This window comes from Eptatretus burgeri, chromosome 11 (genome assembly GCF_056783735.1).
Source record: "Eptatretus burgeri isolate ZD-2024b chromosome 11, Ebu_testis_v1, whole genome shotgun sequence".
Classification (NCBI taxonomy): domain Eukaryota; kingdom Metazoa; phylum Chordata; class Myxini; order Myxiniformes; family Myxinidae; genus Eptatretus; species Eptatretus burgeri.
This window is the reverse complement of record NC_140971.1, coordinates 53264896-53288303: the sequence shown is the minus strand read 5'-3', so window position 1 is coordinate 53288303 and position 23408 is coordinate 53264896. Positions and strand designations below refer to the sequence as shown.

Sequence of the window (23408 nt, the reverse complement as noted above, 5' to 3'; positions counted from 1 at the left end):
TCGAAACACATCAAGGTAATGATTAGCGTCAGTGTTCCAGACTCCCGGTTTTTTATTTTTATTTTTTTTCGGTATGACTGTGTTCAGTGTACAGTGTGGTTATGATTTAAATCGTTGAGCGGAAGCCTATTAATTATATTATATTATAATCGCACGAGAAATCGAAGTGTCAAAATTACCATCATACCGAAGGAAGGAAGAAAAAAAAATAAAACCAGGGAGTCTGGAACACTGACGCTAACCATTACATTGATGCGTTTCGACTTATGAGCACCTTACAAGTAATGTGTGTCACCGATCGCGTAACGTGAGTACAACACGTTACTCATAGGTTAGAAATAAGTTTCGAGTACGCTAAACATTACCTCGACGTGTTTCGACTTATGAGTAACTTACAAGTAACGTGTGTCGACGTGTGTCAACGATCGCGTGACGTGCCTACAACTTATGGCCAGTGTTATGCGAAAGTGTGAGTCATACGCTGGTATAAGTCTTAAAATTTCAAGCATGGAAAATTTGAGGACAACCGAAAAGTACAACGTTTAAAGCCAGCGTACAATGATGTATGGCAGTTTTTTTCAGCATGCTCTCAATGTTATCAAAACTTACCCATAACGTATTCGACGTGTACCAGCGTTTTAGACAAATTTTCAAAAAAAATCGGCATAAGCTGGCTAAAACGTCAAGGTTTGACTGGGCCTTAAGACAGACCTGAGCCTCGTCCTGGTGGAGGAGTTGCTCTCTTCAAAGACTCTATACCTCAATCTCCATGCACTGCCCTCACTCCCCCACACCCCCAGGAATACCTCTGGCTGCGGCTTCCCCTCCACTCCCACCTCATGTTTATATGTGTACTGTACCATCCACCTAAAAGTGATGACTCCATCTACACCTCACTATCCAAAAACATGAACCAACTTCTATCTTCTCATTCAAACTCTCTCTTCCTCATATATGGAGACTTCAATTGTCATCATGCCAGTTGGCTAGGTGTGGATACCTCTCTCACCTGTCATGGCACTTCAGCAAAAGCTTTCTGCGACTCATTTGGGACAGACTCAATTGGTCAACTTCCCGACCCAGATCTCAACCAATGGTACTCCATCTCTTCTGGATCTGATTTTGACAAATTTCCCTGACAATATCTGCTGCTCCTCCTCTGCTCCAATAGGTTCTTCTGACCAGGTCCTTGTCAAAGTGGACATCTCTCTGGCTATCAGAGAACCACCTCACCACTGTCAAATCTGGCATTTCACAAAAGCCAACTGGCAGGGTCTCCAAGCAGCCATCAAACTTATAGACTGGTCTCCTATCGCTACTTTCTCCAACATCAACTCATCCTGGGAATTCTTTCAAAGAAACTTGCTCTCCCTCATGCACAGATTTATCCCCTCTCGTCTTCAGTTGTCCTACCCTTCCTCACGCCCTTGGTTCACTGAAGCTTGTGGTGAGGCAGTTGTCCTGAAACAACTTGCCTTTGCCTCATGGAAAGAAAACCCAACTGAGGGTAATTTCAGTTCCTTCCATAAAGCTCAGAACAAGTGTGTATCTACCCTCAGGAGAGCCAGCAAACAACATCTTTCTAAGCTCAAGTCTGAACTTTCAAACCTCTCTACCTCCTCAAAATCCTGGTGGCATCTAATCAAATCTGTTTCTGGTGTATGTTCCCCCTCCATCCCCTCCCTTACCTCAAATTGCCGCACTGCTGATACCGCAAGTGAAAAGGCTAAATGCCTTTATTCGGTGTTTGCAGATAAATACTGTGTCCAAAACCCATCGCTTTCTCGACCCACCTTACCCAGTCACACCCAACTGTCCCTGTACTCTGTATCCTTTTCTCCTGACAAAGTGGAGAGCTTGCTGTCAAACCTCGACTCAGATGCTGCAACCGGTTTAGACGGCATCAGCCCACGTTTCCTAAAAACCTGCTCTTATGCTCTTGCTCACCCTCTCTCTGTTCTATTCACTCTCTCTTTTGCTCAAGGCCATTTGCCATCTGCTTGGAAATCAGCAAACATTGCTGCCTGCATAAAAAGGATGCAAATACAAATCACTGCAACTACAGACCAATGAGCCTTCTCCCACTCATCAGCAAGGTTATGGAATCCATCATCGCTTCAGACATTAAATCCTTCCTCTTCTCCAATGGCTTGATTTCCGATCATCAATTTTGTTTCAGACCAGGTCACTCTACCCTGGATATTCTGCTTCTGCTCTCCCAACAATGGATGGAGGTCCCCAATGCCAGACATGAAATCCAAGCAGTATCCCTGGACATATCACGTGCTTTTGATATGGTCTGGCACCCTGCCTTGCTCAGCAAACTCTTTTCCTATGGTATCCATGGCCATCTCCACTCATGGCTCGCAGACTTCCTTGCCTGTCGCAGTCAACGTGTGGCTCGAAATGGAGTCCTTTCATACCCTCTTCCTGTCCAGGCTGGAGTTCCTCAAGGTAGCATCCTGGACCCTGTTCTTTTTCTGGTTTTCATCAATGATCTCTTTGGAAAATCCTCTATATCTCTTTGCTGATGACTCCACGCCCTGCCGTACCATCGGTCGTCCCTCAGACCGGCAAGCAGCAGCTTCTTTGCTCACTGCAGATCTGGGTAAAATCACAAACTGGTCCAACACGTGGAACATGTCTCTCACACTCTCACTATGTCTCGAGGAAAGGACCGTTTAGAACCCCCCACCCCCACCCCATCCACTTTCTCAACAATCCTCTGGAAGAAGTCCTTTCTTTCAAGCTTCTGTCTCTCGCTATCTGCCATGACCTTTCCTGGGAAAGCCACATTTCAAACCTCGCCTCCAAAGCCAGTCACCAACTGGGAATCCTCCATCGTGCAAAATCCTTCCTCGGCCCACCTGAGCTCCTGACCACTTACAAAGCTTTTGTCCGCAGCCTGATTGAGTACTGCTCTCCGCTCTGGGTTGGTGCCCTTGCCTCCCACCTTTCTCGGCTTCACGCTGTGGAAACCAAGGCATTTCGGATCATTGGCATCTCCCGCAATGAGGCTGAGTCTTTGGTCCTCTCACTCACTCACCGCAGGCTGATCCGGTGGTCTTTCTGTCTTCTACCCTCTCCTCTGCATTCTCGCCCAACCCCTGCTCTCTCTGAGACTTGTCCCCACCACATTTCCGCAGGGCGCTCAAGATCCGCCAGCAACCCCCTTCTGGTAAAACGACCAAAATCACGAATCACTGCTTACCTTCACTCTTTCATTCCTCTTTTTTCCCCGCCTTTGGAATAAACTCCCTCACTCTATTCAATCGCATTCTTCCCTCCAGGCCTTGAAAACAGCTGTTCACCACCACCTCTTATCATCCCCCATCCAAATCCTCGATCTTTTCTACGCCCGATAATCCACCCAAGCCCACCTCCTTCAAATTCCCTACTTTCCTTCCTGAAAGTCCCTGTAATGTCCATCTTGTATTCCCCATGTTCCCCACCCCATCCCTCTCCCTTCCACAGATATCCTTATGTCTCTGTTCACCACTGTTTTGTCCTTCCCCCTCCCGCCCCTCTTGTCTCATGCCCCCCCCCCTTGCTGTGTGTTGTGTGTTAGTTCTCACATGAGCCTCGACAAGGTATACAAAAAAAAAGCCTCGATCTTAATTTTTGTCCCAGGAAACCCTAAGTCCCACCGGTTCCGCCACACAATTCAGCACCTCGAGGGCCCCCAAAGGAAATCCATTCTCCGCAAAGATGACTGCATCATCTGCAAAATCAGTCAGACATCTTGACATTCCCAAAAGATGCACCACAACTTGATCTCTCCAAACCCCTCCCCAGATTCCAGTCCATACAAGCGCTGAAAAGTGTGGGGGTCCGGTACACACCCCTGACGTTTCCAGTGACAACTGGAAATAAGTCGGAGATCATATCACCACATCTCACAGCGCTCTCAATACTAGAATATAGTTTAGACATCAGATTGATCAGTTTTAGTGGCACCCCACGAAGACCAATAATCCTCCAGAAGGTATCCCGATTCACTGAATCAAACGCTTTGCAGGGATCAACACAGGCTGCAATCAGCCCCTGTCGAAACTCTCATCTGCATTCTGTGAGGACCCGAAGAGCAATGATACAGTCAATCATGGACCTATTTGGAGAAAAGCCTGAATGCTCAGGGTGCTGGTGTTTAAGCAGATGGTGGCGAACAACATCAAGAATTATACGAGCATTGACATTGCTCGGCACTGAAAGCAGTGTCACCCCTCGGTAGTTGTTGCAGTCCTGGCGATCACCATTCCCTTTCCAGAGAGGGACAACAAGGCATCTCTTACAGTCTCTCTGTCGAGTGCAGCCTGTGGTTGCTGGTTGCATCATTGGTTGGTACGCGGCTATGCCGCTGATGCAGTGTCCCCCTTACCAGTACACTGTTGCTCATTTTGCCGACCTCGGAAGGATGACAGGCTGGGTCAACCTCCTAGTATATTTTTAATTCAGCGGCCAATGTAGCTTGAACTCAGGACCCTAGGATCCCAAGTCGCCACCCTAACCACTAAGCCAACACTAGGCTTATCTCTTCCAGTCAGTTGCGATGATGTCTGTGTTCCAGGCAGAGCACAGAACCACTTGCAACAACATGAGTGCAACATTTCCACCAGCCTTGAGAAGTTCAGCATGGATGCCACAGATCCCAGCAGCTTTACCCCCCATTTCAACCAGTATCCCGCAGCCTGTGTTTCTCCAAACAAATGTGGATCACAGTTGATTGGAGAGTCAGCAATAGGGATAGTAACACCCCTGACATCCAACTCATCAGCTGGTGGATCAGCCTGGTACAGCTGATCAAAGTAATTGGCCCAGCGGGCCTTCACTTCGGACTCCTTTGTCTCATCCATAACTCCATAACCATGAAGCCTAGCAGCCTGAAACTTTGCATGCATACTAAAAAAAACACTCCAAGGCAGAGCATGCCTGAAAATTAGGAGTTTGGGTTAATTAAAACACCCTCTTTGAAGATAATTAACGGCCTTATTTAATTATATCCTTTATCAGGTGCATCCAAGGTCACCGCTCTCTATGGGGTCTTAAGGCATATCCTAGGTAACCTCGCTGGGGTCTGAAGCCACAATGTATTTTGGCCTGCTCAACCATGCCTTGACTTGGAACAGGCCACAACAATTTCTCAACAATAAAGATGGTTTTTTCACTTTCTTCACTTGTATTATTGAATGCTTGTTCATCATAGTTACAAATTGCTGGGGATATTGCAATGCTTGTAAACGCCTGGCAATGTCAGTGTTCATTGGTTTATTTCATTTCAACACATGCGATCACCACGAGAATCTCTTAAACTGAGCAGAATTACAAAAATTAAGCTCCAGAATCGAACTACAAGCAATTCTGACTCCTAGAAAAGTGTGCATTTGTCCAATTCGGACACATTTGACATTTTGGGCATCTCCGGGAGGTGTATGTTTTAAATGACGGTTCGGTGATTGCTAATCGCGTGTCAAGCGAGCCACTTCTTCTCAACCATTTCGTTGGAGTTCTTAAGGCACTTGGCAAGTGCTCTACAATATTCATACTGTCACTGAATATTGGACTTCAATCGAATTGAACAAAGTTCAGGGGTCACTCGCATGCGTTCTTAGCCACGTGTTGTTCTGCGAGCAACAGGCGGTGGCTGGCTCGCTGAAAACGTGAAATTATATTTTCCATGACGTTTCCTCTTTTTGTACGATCTTCCCTGATATGACCTGTCACTTCGGCATAGACAAATACAAATAAAAATTAAACGTTTCTCTTTTTTAATGTTTATTCAACCGTTTTGCTTGGTGAAGCCATTTGGCATGTGTTCAAGTTTCAATGGTGATACCGCAGTTCCATACTGGAGGTAGAAAGGCAATATAAATTATATGATCACAATGAGTAAAAAATGTTTTCAGTTGTAAAATAATGAATCGCCATATCATGGCAGGAAAGCCGAGAGGTACGCTTGCTTGCTATGTGTAGCCTGGATTTGAATCCCGACCCAGCTATACACTGTCAACGGAGTGTTTCATAGGTCGGGTGATTCATCAAACTGTGTGCCCTCTCCCTGATGGATGATAAACTGGGTGTGAAATCTGCCGGAATCCCTCATCGCTCTCCCTCCCTCACCCCTCTCCTTATTTCCCCCTTCTTCCTCTTTCCCTCCTCTCCATCTTTCACCCCTCTCCCCCCTCACCCCTAACCCACCCCTCTCTCTCCCACCACTATTGCTCCAACCATTCTCCCACTTTCCGACCCCTACTTCTCCCTCTCTCTCCGACCCCTCCCCTCTCTATCTCTCTAACACCTTTCGCCCTGCTCCGCAACCTTCCCTCTCTGTGGACTAGCATGTATGAATCAGATTTGGAGTGAGCTGACCGGGGGGGTGCAAAGGTCGCTGCATGTACGAGCATGCATGCAGGCAAACCTTTGCAAAGAAGATAGCATGGATTTAAACTGCTCACACCCCAGGTCTCAAAGTGTGTGTGTGTGTGTGTGTGTGTGTGTGTGTGTGTGTGTGTGTGTGTGTGTGTGTGTGTGTGTGTGTGTGTGTGTGTGTGTGTGTGTGTGTGTGTGTGTGTGTGTGTGTGTGTGTGTGGTCGTACGTGAGCAGTACTTCCATGTTTTCAGTGAATGCTTTTGGTTCATGTTCCCACAAATTCTCTGGAACTGGGATGTCAAAGTTTTGGCAGATGTGCCAGTGAATTACTGTACAAACTCTGTTGTGTCGTTGTGTGTACAGCTGTTCTGGCATGAGGTTGTTGTTTTTTTTTGTGTTCGGTCATTAAGAATAACATCATTCACTTTGCTAACCCCACCTATACCCCTCACGTCTCCGTCTCCGTCTCCGTCTCCCTCCTGCAATGTACAGCAACGTTTGGTGAGGTGTTGCTCTCCCTCACTTTCCTTGTTCCTTCTTAGCTGCTTCTCCCCTCCCGTGATCTCCTCTCCACTCCCTCAGTCCTCTCCTCAACACTCCCTCAGTCCTCTCCTCTCCTCGCCACTCCCTCCATCCTCTCCTCTCCTCTCCACTCCCTACGTCCTCTCCTCTCCCCCAGTTCTCTCCTCTCTCTCTGTCCTCTCCTCTCCCCCCGTCCTCTCTCTCCCTTCCCTCCGTCCTCTCCTCTCCCTACCTCCATCCTCTCCTCTTCCCCTCCCCCTCAGTCCTCTCCTCTCCTCCCAGTCCCTCCCCTCCATCCTCTCCTATCAGGCCCTCTCCTCCATCCTGTCCTCCCAGTCCCTCTCCTCGCAGTCCCTCTCCTCCATCCTCTGCTTCCAGACCCTCCCCTCCATCCTCTGCTTCCAGTCTCTCCCCTCCATCCTCTCCTCCCAGGCCCTCCCCTCCACTTCCTACGTCCTCTCCTCTCCCCTCCTTTCTCCTCGCTCTCCCCCTCCATCTCTCCCTCCTTTCATGTCCCCCCCGTCTCCCACCCTCCTTCATATTTGCAAGCAATTAAACAATTCTTCCAGAAAGCATATACAATGATATAGTAATCTCGTACATAAGATATGTATTTTTTTAATTGCCAAAGTTCCAAATTACCACCCATCTCAAAACAATTTGTTGTCCCTCATGCCCATATATTATTGCACTTTTGTGCCGAATATAAAATAAATGCGTTCATTCATTTTCAAGTGAAGATTCAGGACTGATGCATGATGGATAGATGGATGGTCTGACATGCCTCAAAATATAAACCCCCAACTGGCTCGTGCCGGCTGGGGGTTAACAAAGCAGAGGCAAAACACAAACTGAGCTGTCTCCAGTTGTACGATTCATGTTAAAATGTAACAAATAAACACAATAAACACAATAAACCCCCCCCAAAAAATCTGTTGACTGTTATGTATCAATTCCAACCAAGGACCTGAATGAGGGCATTCAAGCCAAAATGTCCGAGAAAATACTGAATGACGTTTCTAAAACATAAAGGTAAAACCGAGAACACTGGTTTTTGTCAAGCGATAAGCTAACAAACATCCTCACAAAAATATAAGAGGAATGTTGAATATGATGGGTGGAAATGAAACAGACGAGAGTGGTTAAATTTCCGTCGCAACAACACTCGATCGACTGCGGCTTCCAAAACTGACAATAGTCGTATCGACATAATGAGGTGATGTTGAAGGTCACAGGCATGCCATCTCCTCTAGGGCTCACTATTGTGTCAAAACAAAGGAATGGTATGCACACTGGGAGAGAAGGAATCGATGTTCACACCTGGGATGTGCTTGTGCTATGTGGAAGGAAAGAATTCGGGCTGCACATTCAAAGAGTAAAGTTCTCCAAGAGTATTTTCTTTCACAATATTTGCTGCTTTTTTCCCCAGAGAATAGTTTTTTTTTCTAGTCCTTGTTCTACTCTTCTGTGAGACTACCATGAACTAGAAAGGTGACACCCACCACCAACCAAACAAGGATGAATCGATGCAGCTACACTTCCTGTGTTGACAGGTGAAGTAGAACAAACTTCTTTTTTTTAAGTTGGAGTGAATGAGCAACTCAATTGACTGAGGACAGACTGATAAAGTCTCTTGTCTTGATGCAGGCATATGGGGACAATCTTACAGGAGCCAAAAATGTTTTTCACAGATCTGTTTTTTGCAAAGCCGATGATTGGGTCATCATTTGCGATATTATTCACCAAATGAAATCAGGCATTTCTATGTATTTTATATAAATGTAGAAAGTGCTCTGAAATTTTGCCAATGGATTTGCCAGGACCACCAAGCAGTTTGCATTAATGGCACATTGTACAGCAAGGACTGATGGAGCTTCTTGGGCAGTTGGTCAGCACAGCCAAATCACCAGATATAGGTTTAAGTACTGAAGTCCTTTTAATACAAATATCAGGATTGATTATATTTATGTGAATGTATGAAGAATGCACAGTCGGTGTGCAGTGTCACAGGGTGGTTGGTCATTTACAAATAAATGTATTGCATTCATCGTTTTTCCTGTCCCGTTTACATTCCCTTCCATTCCCGTTTCCATTGTTGCTATCAGAGAGGAGTGGGGGGCATGGTCCATGAGGTCTTTTTGACCACTTGGGGATGGATCCCCATGGCTCTGTGATTGCATTGCAAGAACAGTCAAGTTGATTGCCCCCCCCAAAAAAAATCACGATTGTTAAACATACCCCCCCACCCCCCGTTAGATTTACCTTCAACCACAGATGTCCACAGAACAAAGATAGGACTAGGTCATGTTACACAAATGTGTACTATTCAGCAGTCAATCAAATAAAAATGAATATGTGTGGTGGTTACGTATCAATTTCTTCAAAATCACCCAAGTTGTTTGTTATCCAAAAACTACTGCACATATAAACTGGGGAGTTCATCGAACACCTTACCCCCGAACAGTCTCGAGAAAAAAAAAAGACATGGCAAAGACTGCGAGCGGCACATTTCATTGCTCGAGATGACGTAAAATGCCGTAATATTTTGTCCAAGTACTAAAAAATGGAAGGTTTTTTTTAAAATGTCAAGAAGTTGATTTGTGTTCTGCAGTGTTCAAGTATATAATTCAATTGAAATAAAATAAGGATTTTGAAGGTTGCAGAAAAAACTTTTTTTGGAAGTTCACCGCTGTTGATGCAGTGTCCATTACACCACCATATTTAACACATTATGTGTTGCTTTAGTCCTTTAAGGCATCATTAACCAGAGTTGGTGTCAAAGCCACCCAATGTTCGCCTGTTTATACATTTATCGTTTTTAAAAGACTAGTCTAATAATATTTTTTAAAAAGCATTGCAGTGAAGTCTGATCAAAATAATTTCAAAGCAATACATGTATTTGTATATTGTAATCAGTAAAAAATAGTGTGGTAGATTAAAACATTAGAAAGGAAATAACTTGCACCAAAAACTTTAAGATTTTCACGCTCACACTGACGCTCACGCCGGGGGTATTGCTATAGCTCTCTGTTCTTCGAACAGGCGAGCTAAAAACAGTAAGTTTCCTGATTGGAATGATTTTCAATTTTGTTTGATTGCCAGACAGACAGAAAGACTAAAAAAAAATTGTATCTCACTCTTCTCTGAACATATACAATCAGGACAAGATTCTGTCCATTTTGCTAAACTCAGAGCCAAAATACTGCTAAACTGAAGGTTTGTGTTCCGATTATTGTTAAAAATATAACATTCAATTTAAATCAAGTCATTCCTCGATCATAAACTAACGTTTTTAGATAGACATACAAGACAGACAGACAAGTGAACCAATTGCTTTCCCCACTTTTCACTTCATGCATGCGGGGGCAATAATCCTGCAATGCCTCCAGTCATTCATCGAATAAATAACTGTGTGAAGATTTTTGCATAAAGAGAAGACAAAAGATGTCAACAACACAAAAAGGAAACTAAATTTAGGAACTCCATTCTTTTCCATAGTTCTTGGCTTTCACATGACGATTGCAGTTCTGGAATGAATGCTGAAAAGGTTGAGTGGTTAAAGAGAAGGGAAAGCATGAAGTTAAACTCTGCATTTCTTTGGTAAAATGTATTAAAACGTTCAGTGCCTGGCAAAGAGTCAGAGGCACACTGGAGCACAGGACCATGATCGCAACAGCTAAACCATGGCGGACAAACCACTATAGCTGCTCAATCTCATCCTGATTTCTTCCCAATGTCACTCGCTCATGCCTCTGACTTCAAATGATTGCAAAGGTATCTTTGAGTTGAGTTCACTCTCTGTCTGTACCCTTCTGTGCTCCCAAAATGTCTCCTCTGCATCCCAATTTGCTCAGTTTTGATCGATCTGGCTGTCTATATTTCTGTGAGGTCTTATGAGCAGATTTACTCTATAAAGTCACTTTTACCTGTGCAAGCCAATCCAGGGTCCATCTTGTAGCATTAAGAGTATGGTTCTTTAATCAATATTAAATCATTGTTTTGCAAGCTTTTTTGCAAGCTCATACCATGAACCCTGGCTGTGTGCATTTTGTTGGTTAAGACAACACATATGCTGCTCCTGTGCATCAAGTTCTGACCAGTTTTCATTGATTTATTTACAATGGACCCACACAGAAAGAAAAACGCACAGTAGAGTAAAAAAAAAGAAGTCTGTTTGGATGGTAAAGAGAGAGCACACTTGACTTGGAACTGTCTTACTGAGATTGGCTTGTGACCTCACTATAAAATGTCAGATTGGTGTGTCGCAGGCAGGGAATTGTAGTATAAAAGTGTATGGATATTAATCTGGGGACACAAAATACCCTGTGTAATACTTGCTGTGGAGCTACGTTGATCGTACTTATTTTGTTCAAGATAGTGAGAAGGAGAAGGAGAGTCAGAGAGAGAAACAGAGATATAGAGAGAGACAGAGATATAGAGAGAGACAGAGATATAGAGAGAGAGAGAGATATAGAGAGAGACAGAGATATAGAGAGAGACAGAGATATAGAGAGAGACAGAGATATAGAGAGAGACAGAGATATAGAGAGAGACAGAGATATATAGAGACAGGGGGAAGACAGGGGGGAAGACAGGGGGGAAGACAGGGGGAAGACAGGGGGAAGACAGGGGGAAGACAGGGGGGAAGACAGGGGGAAGACAGGGGGAAGACAGGGGGAAGACAGGGGGGAAGACAGGGGGAAGACAGGGGGGAAGACAGGGGGAAGACAGGGGGAAGACAGGGGGAAGACAGGGGGGAAGACGGGGGGAAGACGGGGGGGAGACGGGGGGGAGACGGGGGGAGAGGGGGGGAGACGGGGGGAGACAGGGGGGAGACAGGGGGGAGACAGGGGGGAGACAGGGGGGAGACAGGGGGGAGACAGGGGGGAGACAGGGGGGAGACAGGGGGGGAGACAGGGGGGAGACAAGGGGGGGAGACGGGGGGGGGAGCAAAATAAACTACTACATTTGATGCAATAAAATTGTTAGTCTTTCTGCTGTATGTAAATCTATTGTCCAGGAGACGTTTCCCAAACTAAATAAACCATGAAGTCCACCAGATCAAAGTGCAATCTGATGGAGCATTACTGATGCCCATCCAAGATGTAACAACATGCGATTGCTTCCTCAATGATGGCCTATTAGTGAAAGTAGCCAGTTCTTCTTCATATATTCATACAGACACGAGGTCGTTTTAAGGTCTAAAAGCCTAGCCTTAAAGTGATACTTGCATCAGTCCAACATCTATGCTGGGGGTACATAAGCAGCTATCTTTCAAAGGAAATGGTCTTCCTCTAGCAGTGAATGCATTGTCAGGTTGATGGTAACAGAGGTGAGAAATTCAGTGAAGCCTTGTTAAGAGGCATGGCGACCTGGCTTTGTCTCTGCAGGGAGCTGTTTGCCTTATAATGCCATAATTCATCTTGGAAACTGTGGAAAAGTTCACAGCTGACTGTCTGCTTATAATCCAAGTAGGAAGATTATAGGGCAGTTTATGCCTCTGATGGAGGTACATTTCATGGATGTCTAAGAATACATCTTGTCCCATAGTTATGGTGCCCCCCAATTTTTTTTTAAAGTATTAATTCTCTCATTTCTGGTGCATAAAAAGTGAATAATAAAAGCAATGTTGACAGATGTTTGCTTGCATTGTTTTAAACTCACGCCTTGCAATAATTACCATTGTTTTTGTAATGGACTTTGTTTAACCTCAAGGCATGCCAGCTGCCTCCTCAACATCTGTTCATTCATAAGCTGCTTGGTTCCATTGCAGCACACTGCTGAGTCATTGAAAACAGCATATCTGAGGGGGTCTGCAGTAACACTGCGATGAGAGAATGCTACTGGATTGCCATTTCTTCAGCCTTACTTCTCAACTGCGTCCTTCGAGCATGTGTATCCCTCACAGTGTCAACCCCTGTTCAAATCACCAACCTGAGGAATCATTTTTGGAGACAGTGCCCCTCTGCAAATTGTGATTTTCATTACAAATTACATGGAAATTATGTGCAGGAGGAGGCCATTCAGCCCATCATGCCTGCAGCACACTAATACCACATTTAATAAATCCGTCAATAGCCCTTCCCTTCGTGTGGAGCCTTTTGGCTGCTACATTGGTGCTCATTTCGCCGACCTCAGAAGGATGACAGGCTGAGTCAACCCCCTGGTGTTAATTCAGCAGCCTACGGAGCTTGAACTCAGGACCCTGGGATCCCAAGCCACCACCCTAACCACTAAGTCAATGCAAACATGGAACGATACTTGAATGGGTGACACATTTATTTGTTTTTTTATATATGCCAAGGCTTGTGGAGGAGTTAGAACACAGAACGGATGAAGAGGTAACTGAATTAAAATGAGAATAGCACTTGACAGAGCGAATACCTCCGCCAGGCTGAACAGTTTATATTTTGTATCCCACTGAAGTCCTTTCACTGAAGTTTACATTTACTGAAGTTACAAGTTTTCAGTCAAACTTCTGGGTTTCACTATCTCCCATGATCTTTCCTGGGAAAGCTACATTTCCAAGCTGGCCTCCAAAGCCAGTGGCTGACTGGGCAGCCTCTGTCGTGCACAGTCCTTCCTTGGCACACCTGAGCTCCTGACCACTTACAAAGCTTTCGATCGCAGCCTGATGGAGTACTGCTCTCCCCTCTCTCATCTCTCTCGACTTCATGCTGTGGAAACCAAGGAATTTTGGATCATGGGTATCTCCCGCGATGAGGCTGAGTCTTTGGGTCTCTCACCGCAGGCAGGTCGGTGGTCTTTCTGTGTTCTATCATCTCCTCTCTGGTCTTGCCCCCCCTGCTCTATCTGCGATATGACCCTCCCCCCCCCCCGCCATCCCCATATTTCCGCAGGACGTTCACGGTCTGCCAGCAACCCCCTTCTGGTAAAAAATACCAAAATCAAGAATCACTGCTCAGCTTCACTCTTTCATTCCTCTTTTGTCCCGCCTTTGGACTAAACTCCCTCACTCTATTCAAACCCATTCTCCCCCCCCCCCCAGGCCTTCAGAACAGCTGTTCACCACCACTTCTTATCTTCTCCCATCCAAAGCCAAGATCTTTTATAGTCCCATTAATCTACCCAAAACACACCTCCTTCAAGTTCCCTGCTTTCATTCCTGCAAGTCCCTGAAGTGTCCATCTTGCATACCCCATGTTCTCTGCCGCATCCAGTTCCCTTCCACAGATCTCCTCATGTCTCTGTTCCTCACCGTTTTGTCCTTCCCTCTCATCTCCTGTTCCCCTTGTTGTACGTTCTGCATGTTAGCTCTCATATGAGTCTCGACATAGTCTACAAAAAATATGTATAAATTAAAAAAAACTGGAGGGGTCAGAACTGGACAGAGAAGCGAGTTGGCAGGAGGAACAAAGTCAGAAGAAAGCAGTTTAAAGTTGCAAGGTCACCAACCTGCCTTTGCTCAGCAAGAAGCAGACCCTGAGACTAAACTTCCAGACACTATGGATACTTTCGTACTGAGATGACAGTTTATGAAACCAGGATGTGCTGCCATAATGGAATCACATACACGAAAGATGTCTGGTGAGTTAGCACTGACTTGTTGAGATTGAGGGTATTCATCCATTGCTAACAAACAAGTGAAATCCTTCAATACAGCGCGTGTGGTGAAGCAAATGAGTACACTCATGTTAAAATATGCAATTTATGCTTTTAAATAATTATTTTAAATATTAAAATAAGGACAAAAATGTTATTATTAATGACGCAGTGAAGTGATTCGGGTTATGAAACAGATACCTGCGTGTTGCAAGTGGATCCGAGGAGAATTTCTTCGGTTCCTCCACGTTTCAACCAATCAAAACGACGCATCGCCTTTCCTCCTTGGTCATTACCTTCTGTCAGATGTTATCGCCGCCTCTCCACTACTTTGACCAATCAAAGCTCGCTCTGATCCAGAGCTTGTCAGAATGCAGCACGAGGTACATCGCCGAACGTGATTGGTCCAATGGTATCACGTGCCGCTGAGGATTGGCGATGCAGCATGAGGTACATCGCCGAACGTGATTGGTCCAGTCCTGTTTGCTGGAATCCTCGTGCATAACACCGCCCACACAAGACACGTGGTGTCCTTTGACCAATCAGGAGCAGTGCAGTTACAGTATCGTTTCCTTCAGCTCGATTAGTCTTGTCCTGCTCGTGATGTTTTCGGGGTTGTGTTTTTCGTTCTTGTTGAATCTGAGGAGATTATTTTTTCGTTCTTGTTGTAAGTAAATTTCAACTTCTAATGCATTACGAAACACTTGTTTATGGCTAATATTAAAGAGAATGATGACATAAGAAGAACTCAGCTTTCTGCATTCGGCGCGAAATGCCATGGTGGACGGAAATGATCTCTTTCGTTCGTTCGTTCGTTCGTACATGAGGGGAGCGTTTCTTCGTTTTTTTCCCTCAAGGAATAAATTAAATGGTTTTCACATATATAACACATTAGTTTCACAAATTTCCATTGAAATACTCGGGTATTTCCGTCAATTGTCACCATTTCCGTCGAGGTTACGCACTGCATCTACCGGACGGCCGTCATTGGCTGTCTTGAGGCACGTGAGGGGGGGGGGGAGACACCGGACCCACCAGAGATGTGGTAGACAACACCGGGGACATTTCAAACTCGGTACAATTGTATACAGCACACGTGCTGTAATAAACAGCATATCCAAGGTGCAATGACCTGGATGGAAGATAAACTTATGGTTAGAGATCAAATAGTTAGAACAAAGATCAGTCCTGAGGTCCTGTACCTATTACCTCTGCCACCGAAAGTGAAGGAGGTGATGTTTTCACCCCTTTCTGTCTGTTTGTGTACAGGATATCTCCAAAAGTTGTGTTAAGATCCGAATGAAATTTTGTCGTCACGTTCGGTGTGTGACAAGGATGAAATGATTTGATTTTGGTGAAGATCCGGATCCGGAATCGACTACAACAATTTTTTAAAGTGATTCTTCACCATTGAGAGATCAGTCGAAACAAATATATATATATATATATAGCACAAAATCTCAAAAGTTGTTAACGGATTCAGTTGAAACTTAGTGGAAAGGTTGGGTGTGCAACAAGGAAGAATTTATTCGAATTTGGTGAACATCCGGATCCAGATCCAACTGCTAGAATTTTTTCAGTGATTCTTCACCATTGAGAGATAGGGCCAAAAATGATATATAGCACGATATCTCAAAAATTGTGGACGGATTCGGACAAAACATGGTGGATAGGTTGGATGTGTCACAAGGACGAATTGAGTTGGTTTTGGTGAAGATCCAAATCCGGATCTGGATACGATAATTATTTAATTTTAAAAGTGATTCTTCACTGTTGAGAGCTGGATAACAACAAATTTCAAAAATGTATTGGGCCTGATTTGTTCTCCTGGATCAGGCATTATATTATGTGTCGGAGGTCTGTGCTCCACCGAGTGGCCTTCCAGTTAGTCTCTGAATTTATTAGTGTTTAGGAAGTGCCAAAGGCTGTTGGTCTATCGTAGAGTTGTTCAGTTTTGGGCACAATTCTTATCAATGCAGGTACTTTGGTGATTTTTCATAAAGGAGACAGTTGGATGTTGGAAAATTACATTAAAAATAGCAGAGCAACAGGAGTGTACCTGGCAGGTAAGGCCACTGATATCATCAGGAAGAGTCTTGCAAGCCTTAGCATGGAAGAGTCTCGTGAGGCAAGGAATTTCTCCACCTTTGCAGGAGGGATGTTTACATGCTGTTGGATGTTTTCAGTAAGGAGGTTTTGGATGTGTGCAGGAAGAAATGGATTCAGGACCTTTGCCTTTTCTGGAAGAACCAACTTAAGGCATGTACACTTAACGTGAACAATCTCCATCCTTCAAAATGGAAGGAACCCATGAGGAGCATGCAGTTCCAGAAAAAGACTGCAACTACGACGACATATTTTTTTGGATCGTGAAACACCTGTGAGCCCAGACCTCAGGTTGTCATGACGGTGAATTCTGGCATGGCTGAGGACAGAAATACAATGATTGCAAGTTTTATAGAGAGAAAATATGTTCCCTTGAGTGTGGTTGGCTATCCAGGGGGGAAGACAAAATTATTTATTTCAAATAACTCTATCACCACATTAATTTTTTTTCATAAAACAGACAGGTGGATGTTGCCAAGATGCGTGACAGTTTAATCAGACATATTGTTCTGGTATAATGTACAGGGACGAGATGCAAGGCAGGATATCTGGAATAGTTATGGTATGAACTGACGGAGGAGAGAAAGAGAGTGTAGTTTGTTGAGAAATGAATTCCATGCATTTTATGTCTGGAGATGGAGAGAGTGGATCATCATCACCATAAGAGATTGTGGACTGCGGGCCAGACCAACCTGCCTGATTAAACTACCATGCATCTTCGCACCTTGCTGGATCCCTGAAGACCACCAGGTAGATAAACATTTTGAAGAGTACACTATCTGAGGATCTCAAAAGGAGCAGAGTAAGAACCAGTAAGTTTGGAGATAACTTTTGTGATGATCAAGTCCAGCAGACAGTGGTGCCTGTTGGGGAAATATGGGTTGGGAATCCAACAGGTTGAGTGAGGCCAAAAGTGACACAAAAGGTCTTGAACAAAATAACAATAAATTTCTAATGAGGGAGAAAAAAAAAGAATATAATGTGTAGATATAAATTAACAAGCAAGGGATAAATAACATGAATATGTAAATATGAAACGCCCTCTGTACAAGCTGTGATTCAAACACAATGACACCGTGAACGATTGTTGGAAGCAGGACAAATTTTGGACCTCTGCTTGACCCGAGAGGCATTTGAAGCACCATTTATGTTATTTCAGCACATTCTGGCACCACTCATGGCACTCCCAGTGAGTGCAGGGGTCTGACTCTTTACAGAATAACAAGCACTTATTCATGAATCATAATCCATGGAGCAGATTTTCGAGCTTATTCTCTTCCTGCATCAAGATGTGGAGCCAATATTTAAAGCAATTACAATATTCTTAATTAAAATGGCTAACTTCTCTGTAATGTCCATGAAGATAACATTTTAGATGCATACTTAATTTTCTCAGAGGATGTTTGATATTTAAAATAGATTGCATTTGATGATAAATTTCAGTACATCACATTGGCCAACTTCAATGAAATATAGTGTGTGGATTGTGACAGCGAGGTGGATAGACTCGTCACATTGGAAATCCCTTAAGGGCACAGCAAGTAGAGCGGTTGATTAAATGCGTTATGGTTTGTGGACATTGGAGAACATTACAGGATAATAAACAAATGTGGAGAGTCAGCAATCGTGGCATTCTCTAATCATAATACTACATTTAGGTCATAAGAATGAGTGGTGCTCAAAATCAGTGATGGATTAAATGCCATTTTGGTATACCTGCAAGCTGACACATCTGTGCGGTAGTAAATGTGAACAGTTATAGATTTTTTGATCGATTTTCAGGAGGCTAGAGCAAATTCTGGGCAATACTTATGTATATATATATATATATATATATATATATATATATATATATATATATATATATATATATATATATATATATATATATATATATATGACATTAGGTGTATTTGTGGATATAATGAATGTGATATTTAGTGCACCTGTTGATGTTTAATTGAACAGGACGACTGCTCCATAATAATGAATACATTGTAGTTAAACCAAAACAATAGTTTCCCAAAAAATAAAAATGGCACTAAACAAAGCAAGCAATCTTCCATCTTCATTTGTCAATCTTGGCTAAGGTACAAATGGAATCCACAGTGCACACAATGGCACATCACGCATTGTTGCCAATCTCCAAAGTAACATCCATGAAAAATCAAAATCAAATGACACCTGCAAAAATTTTGGTCTAACACGACAATGTATCTTAATGAATATTCAGACTCAAAGTGCCAAGGTCGTATTACTACCAGAACTCAAAATCTCATATGACTTCTCATGAGGTCTGATAGAAACCTGATGACAGTTTCATCTGGTTTTTTGAGAAATGTTTTTGTAAAGGAGCAGAAAATCGACAGCAGACATTAGCCCCATTTTTTTTTTTGTAGGAGTAATCAATCATCTTCCTCGTTAAAAAAAAATAAAAACTTTAAGTCTTGAGTTTGAGGTAGTGATATTCCATTCATATCATTGCAATTTTACAAATCCGTCATTCCCTCCAATCTACTCTATCTGCTCTGCTTCTGACTTTCCCTTCCGATTGCAGAATCCATATGAAATTCAGCTATATTTGAGGTAAGTCATACATTTTACAAGTTGTGTGTAGTAGCATAGCTCACGTTGAAGAATGACCATCTCTCGCTTGTGTAAGCTTAGGTTTTAATGTGCATTGCCAGCATAGGGGAGCACATATCATCGAGTTGGCTGCGAGTAGTGGTTTGTATAGACTGTAGATGTTAGATATACGTAAGAACAATACTGAGCCTTTGGACAGTAATGACCAAATAAAAACTTTCTAAACTAGAGAGTTCATAGAAAACCTTACCCCACACAGTCTGGAGAAAAACGACATGGGAAGGGTCTTTTCAAGTCCTTATTTGCATTTCCAAATATGATACACAGGTAGTCAACATAAAAATGGAAACACCTGTGTAAATGAGGGACATAAAGTATATTGAAAGCAACGTCTTCCATACATGTATGTCCCATGTGTTTATGACGCAAATAACATCCCAACCATGCTTAGAGTCATGTATAAAAATGCTGAACAGGAATGGTTGCCTATAATTATGGCTAGCATGGCTGCAAGAGGATATCTCAGTGACTTTGAAAGAGGAGTGATTGTGAGGGCACGTTTGCAAAGAGCTTCAACAAAGAAGACAGCTCAACTTGCTGATGTTTCATGAGCAACAGTGTCTAAGGTGATGTCGGCATGGAATTCCGAGGGAAAGACATCATCAGCAAAGGGAAACAATGGGTAGAAGTGCATAAGCAAGGTACGTGATATCCATGCATTAATTTGAAGTGCAAGGCAAAGCAGGCAAGCAGCTGCAGATAATTTGACTGTAAATTTCAATCTGCGGCGTGAGTAGCCAGCTTCTTCAAAAACGGTCCGCTGAAAACTTCACAGAGTGGAATACCATAGTAGGGTTGCAGTGCACAAACCACTCAATACACCTGGCAATGCATGCTTGCGAGTTCAGTGGTGCAAAGAGCAAGGCAATGGACTACCGAGCAGTGGAGAAATGTGATATGGTCAGTTGAATCATCCTTCACCATGTTCTCAAAAGAGGGGTAAGTGCACGTGCGGCACCAACCTAAATAACTCAATAACTCTGAGTGCTTGGTTCAAACAGTGAAGGGTTCTGTTGGTTCTGTAATGTTGTGGGGTACATTTTTCCTGGCATGATTTTGGTGCAGTCATTCCCTTAGAAGGCAAGTTCAAGACCAATCGCTACTTTATGGTACTGAGCAATCATCTTAACCCCATGATGCAGCATTTCTTTCCAGCTAGGAGTGGTATCTTCCAGGATAAAAATGCCCCACAGAGCACATGTGGTCACCCAATGGTTTGATGAGCATAACACTGATGTTATCAATATGCCATGGCCATCTCAGTCATCAGATCTGAACCCAATCGAGAACTTATGGGAAATTCGAGAAAGACGCCTGAGACAGAGTTTTCCAACTTCATCAAACAGGTGGGAGTTGATTGATTTTCTCGTTAAAGAATGGTGCTGTATTCCTCCTGCAGAATTCCAGACACTGGTGGACTCTATGCCACAGCATATACAGGCCGAGCACTCGGTGGCCCAATGACCTATTAAGAGACTTTACATTGGTGTTTCCATTTTTTGCCCACTACCTGTATATTAGTCTAGTTTGTGAAACTGACGATTTTGGAACCATCTAAGAAAAAGATGCACTGAAGCAAACATCTTTTCTACGAAGTTAGCTCTGTGGTTGCATCACGAGGAGCCACCATTTCTGTCTGAATCTCACTGTTACTCCACCTTCAGAGTGCGTGGCAAATTTTATTGGTTGAGACAGCATAAAATTTTGTCAAAGTACTCCAAAACTGAAGGTTTCTGGAAGTACATACAAGGCGATTTGTGCTCTCCAATCGTCAAACATATAATTCAATTGAAATAGAATTATAGTTTTAAATGCTGTAGAAATAAAACAAAAACAAACCAATGAATCAAAAGTTTACCGCCAATCATGCACTGTCTTTTACACCACCTAATTTAACGCATTAGATGAGTTATTTGTGCCTGTCGTTTGTGTCCTTTGTGACATCCCTAAAAACAATAAGTTTCCTGATTGGAATGAATATATACAACAAAATACAATATATATATATATATATATATATATATATATATATATATATATATATATATATATATATATATATATATATATATATATATATATATATATATATATATATATACATGAAATGTACCAGGGCAAGTGATGGTGATTCTAAGTGTGAAGTTGATTTTTTGACCTCTTGGTGTCAGGTCTCATGGTCATTTGACAGTTGCAATTCCACATGGTTTTCACAAATCTCATGGGATTGTGAGTTGGACAGGTGACCATGACGGGTCATTTGAAAATCTTTCTACGGTGCATATATAAGCCATTATAGCTATGTGAAAGGTCATATGAAATGATTCCCTACCCCATTCCTTGATGGGTGTTGGGAAGTGTTTTAGGCCCCCACAAAAAATAGACCAGGCAACACCGGGTACCCTGACTAGTATTGCATACTGTTAGAATCCTCTTGGCAAATGCATATGCAAGAAAACATTTCAAACCTACAGGGTAGGGAGTTCTTTGTGCGGGGAAGACTCCAATTCTGTCAATGTAAATGTGTATTGTACAGTGCCACCTTGTGGTAGGCAGTTTTACAAATCATCTTATCTGTAATCACCAAGCTCTCAATTCTGGCACCCAACAACCAGACCCAAATGTTGTCTATCCAAAGGTAGTTCCAGTCATCATTATTGTGTAATATTGCCTTATTGTATTAATTGTTACATTATTATTATAGTATTGCTTGCTAGATTACATTTGATTGATTAATTTGAATTATACATAGTATCTGGCTCTCTTTGTCTAAACTCTAAATTCATTCTGCACAAGGTGCAGGTACCTCTGCTGGAAATTAAATAAAGTTGAAGATTCTTCCTATGACTCACATTGTATTCTGAACTTTCCCCAACCTCTGATCTTTCCTATCTTAAACCAAACTTTGCACACCAGTGGAAATTTAAAAATCGTAGCCATTGCTGGAGGCAATAATATAACCCCAAACATCAGGATGATAGAACTCAACATTTCTTGAGAATGAGATTTTCGAATGAATTACAGATTACATGTCGTGTAAAGAAAATTATTTCAATGTTAGCTTTTGTTATAGGCCGAAGGGACGAGCAAATAATGATGTTTAAAAAAAATAAATGAGAATTACAGGACTGATAAATCGGTTCACTGGTCACAAGAGAACCGTGCAACTTGATATCAGTAAACTGGCAGAGATTTCTTTCCCTGTGTCATTTCCCTTTCCAATCATCAACACTGGTAATTCCTTGGCAGGTAACCAATTTGGAATGGCACAATGGTTACACTGACAGTTGTTATAAGTGCATTTACACTGCATCCCCACATTTCAGAAAACCCTCTTCATCCTAATCCCATCGGTGTTTCCGATATCAGCTTAGGGTGGCTGCTTTTAAAAATAACATGAATGTGCACACTTTGAGAATACATAATAGGTTCGCAGAACGATTAGATGTTTATGATTCAAGCGAATAATTATGATGTCATCGTGATTGCACTCTGCTATGAAGCCAGAAGCAATCAAGCAAAGTGAAAGGAGGTTGTGTTTGAGGAGGATGAGGCGGGAAAGCGATGATAGTACTTTCTCAATCCAAGGATCTGAGGTTGATTTGCAAAGCTGACCTCCCTATGATTGGTTGACCATCTGGAAATGACACACTGAGAGTGTGATTAAAATCACATGGGACACAATCCATCCTATCTTCCTCAGCAGATGAAAGGCCAGTGCTTGGGTGCTTGGGCACTCTTTTCGCTGAATATGGACGGTTCTATGAATTCAGTCCCATCTGGTCATCCCACGCCATGAGGTGACTTGGGAAGATTGCTCGCAGCGTCCGAAGGCTGCCAACATGCCAGGCAGATGGCATGACATCCAAGGTGTGCGGTGGACTAACAGATTGTGTTACTTTGTTGGAACATTTCTTGGAGAATATCAAACAAAACAGATATCAATGGAATGTTGGCATATTTAGAAACAATAGGTTGTATATTTTATTCCAGCTGTATTTCCAAACTAAATAACATTCATTGCACAGTTATCGTGTCTTTTTGGAATCCCCGATCACACACAACTTCACAAGAGAACTCTTTCACCAGAAAATAATTACCTTTGACGTCATTGCAGAAATTACTATTTGGGAATTAAGTATTATAATATTTGCATGTGCTGTATTGTAATGGTAATTGTAAAATTTAAAAAATCATTTGCAAG

General features: G+C 42.9%; 2 long non-coding RNA genes across 5 annotated transcripts in view; one reads left to right on the top strand and one right to left on the bottom strand.

The window, feature by feature from the left end:
* The window catches only part of LOC147017086 (uncharacterized), a 152131-nt gene that overhangs the window by 79608 nt on the left and 49115 nt on the right, over window positions 1-23408 (bottom strand). Inside the window, exon 4 of one of the 3 annotated variants that reach the window (XR_015049331.1) lies at window positions 17107-17421. The exons of the other annotated variants lie outside the window; for them this stretch is intronic. This is a non-coding gene — a long non-coding RNA (uncharacterized LOC147017086). Of the gene's footprint in view, window positions 1-17106; window positions 17422-23408 lie in introns of those variants that run through there. 3 annotated transcript variants of the gene reach the window in all.
* LOC147017088 (uncharacterized) overlaps window positions 14658-23408 on the top strand; it is a 39346-nt gene continuing 30595 nt past the window's right edge. For both annotated transcript variants that reach the window (XR_015049334.1, XR_015049333.1), the window contains exon 1: window positions 14658-15119. This is a non-coding gene — a long non-coding RNA (uncharacterized LOC147017088). The remainder of the gene's footprint in view (window positions 15120-23408) is intronic.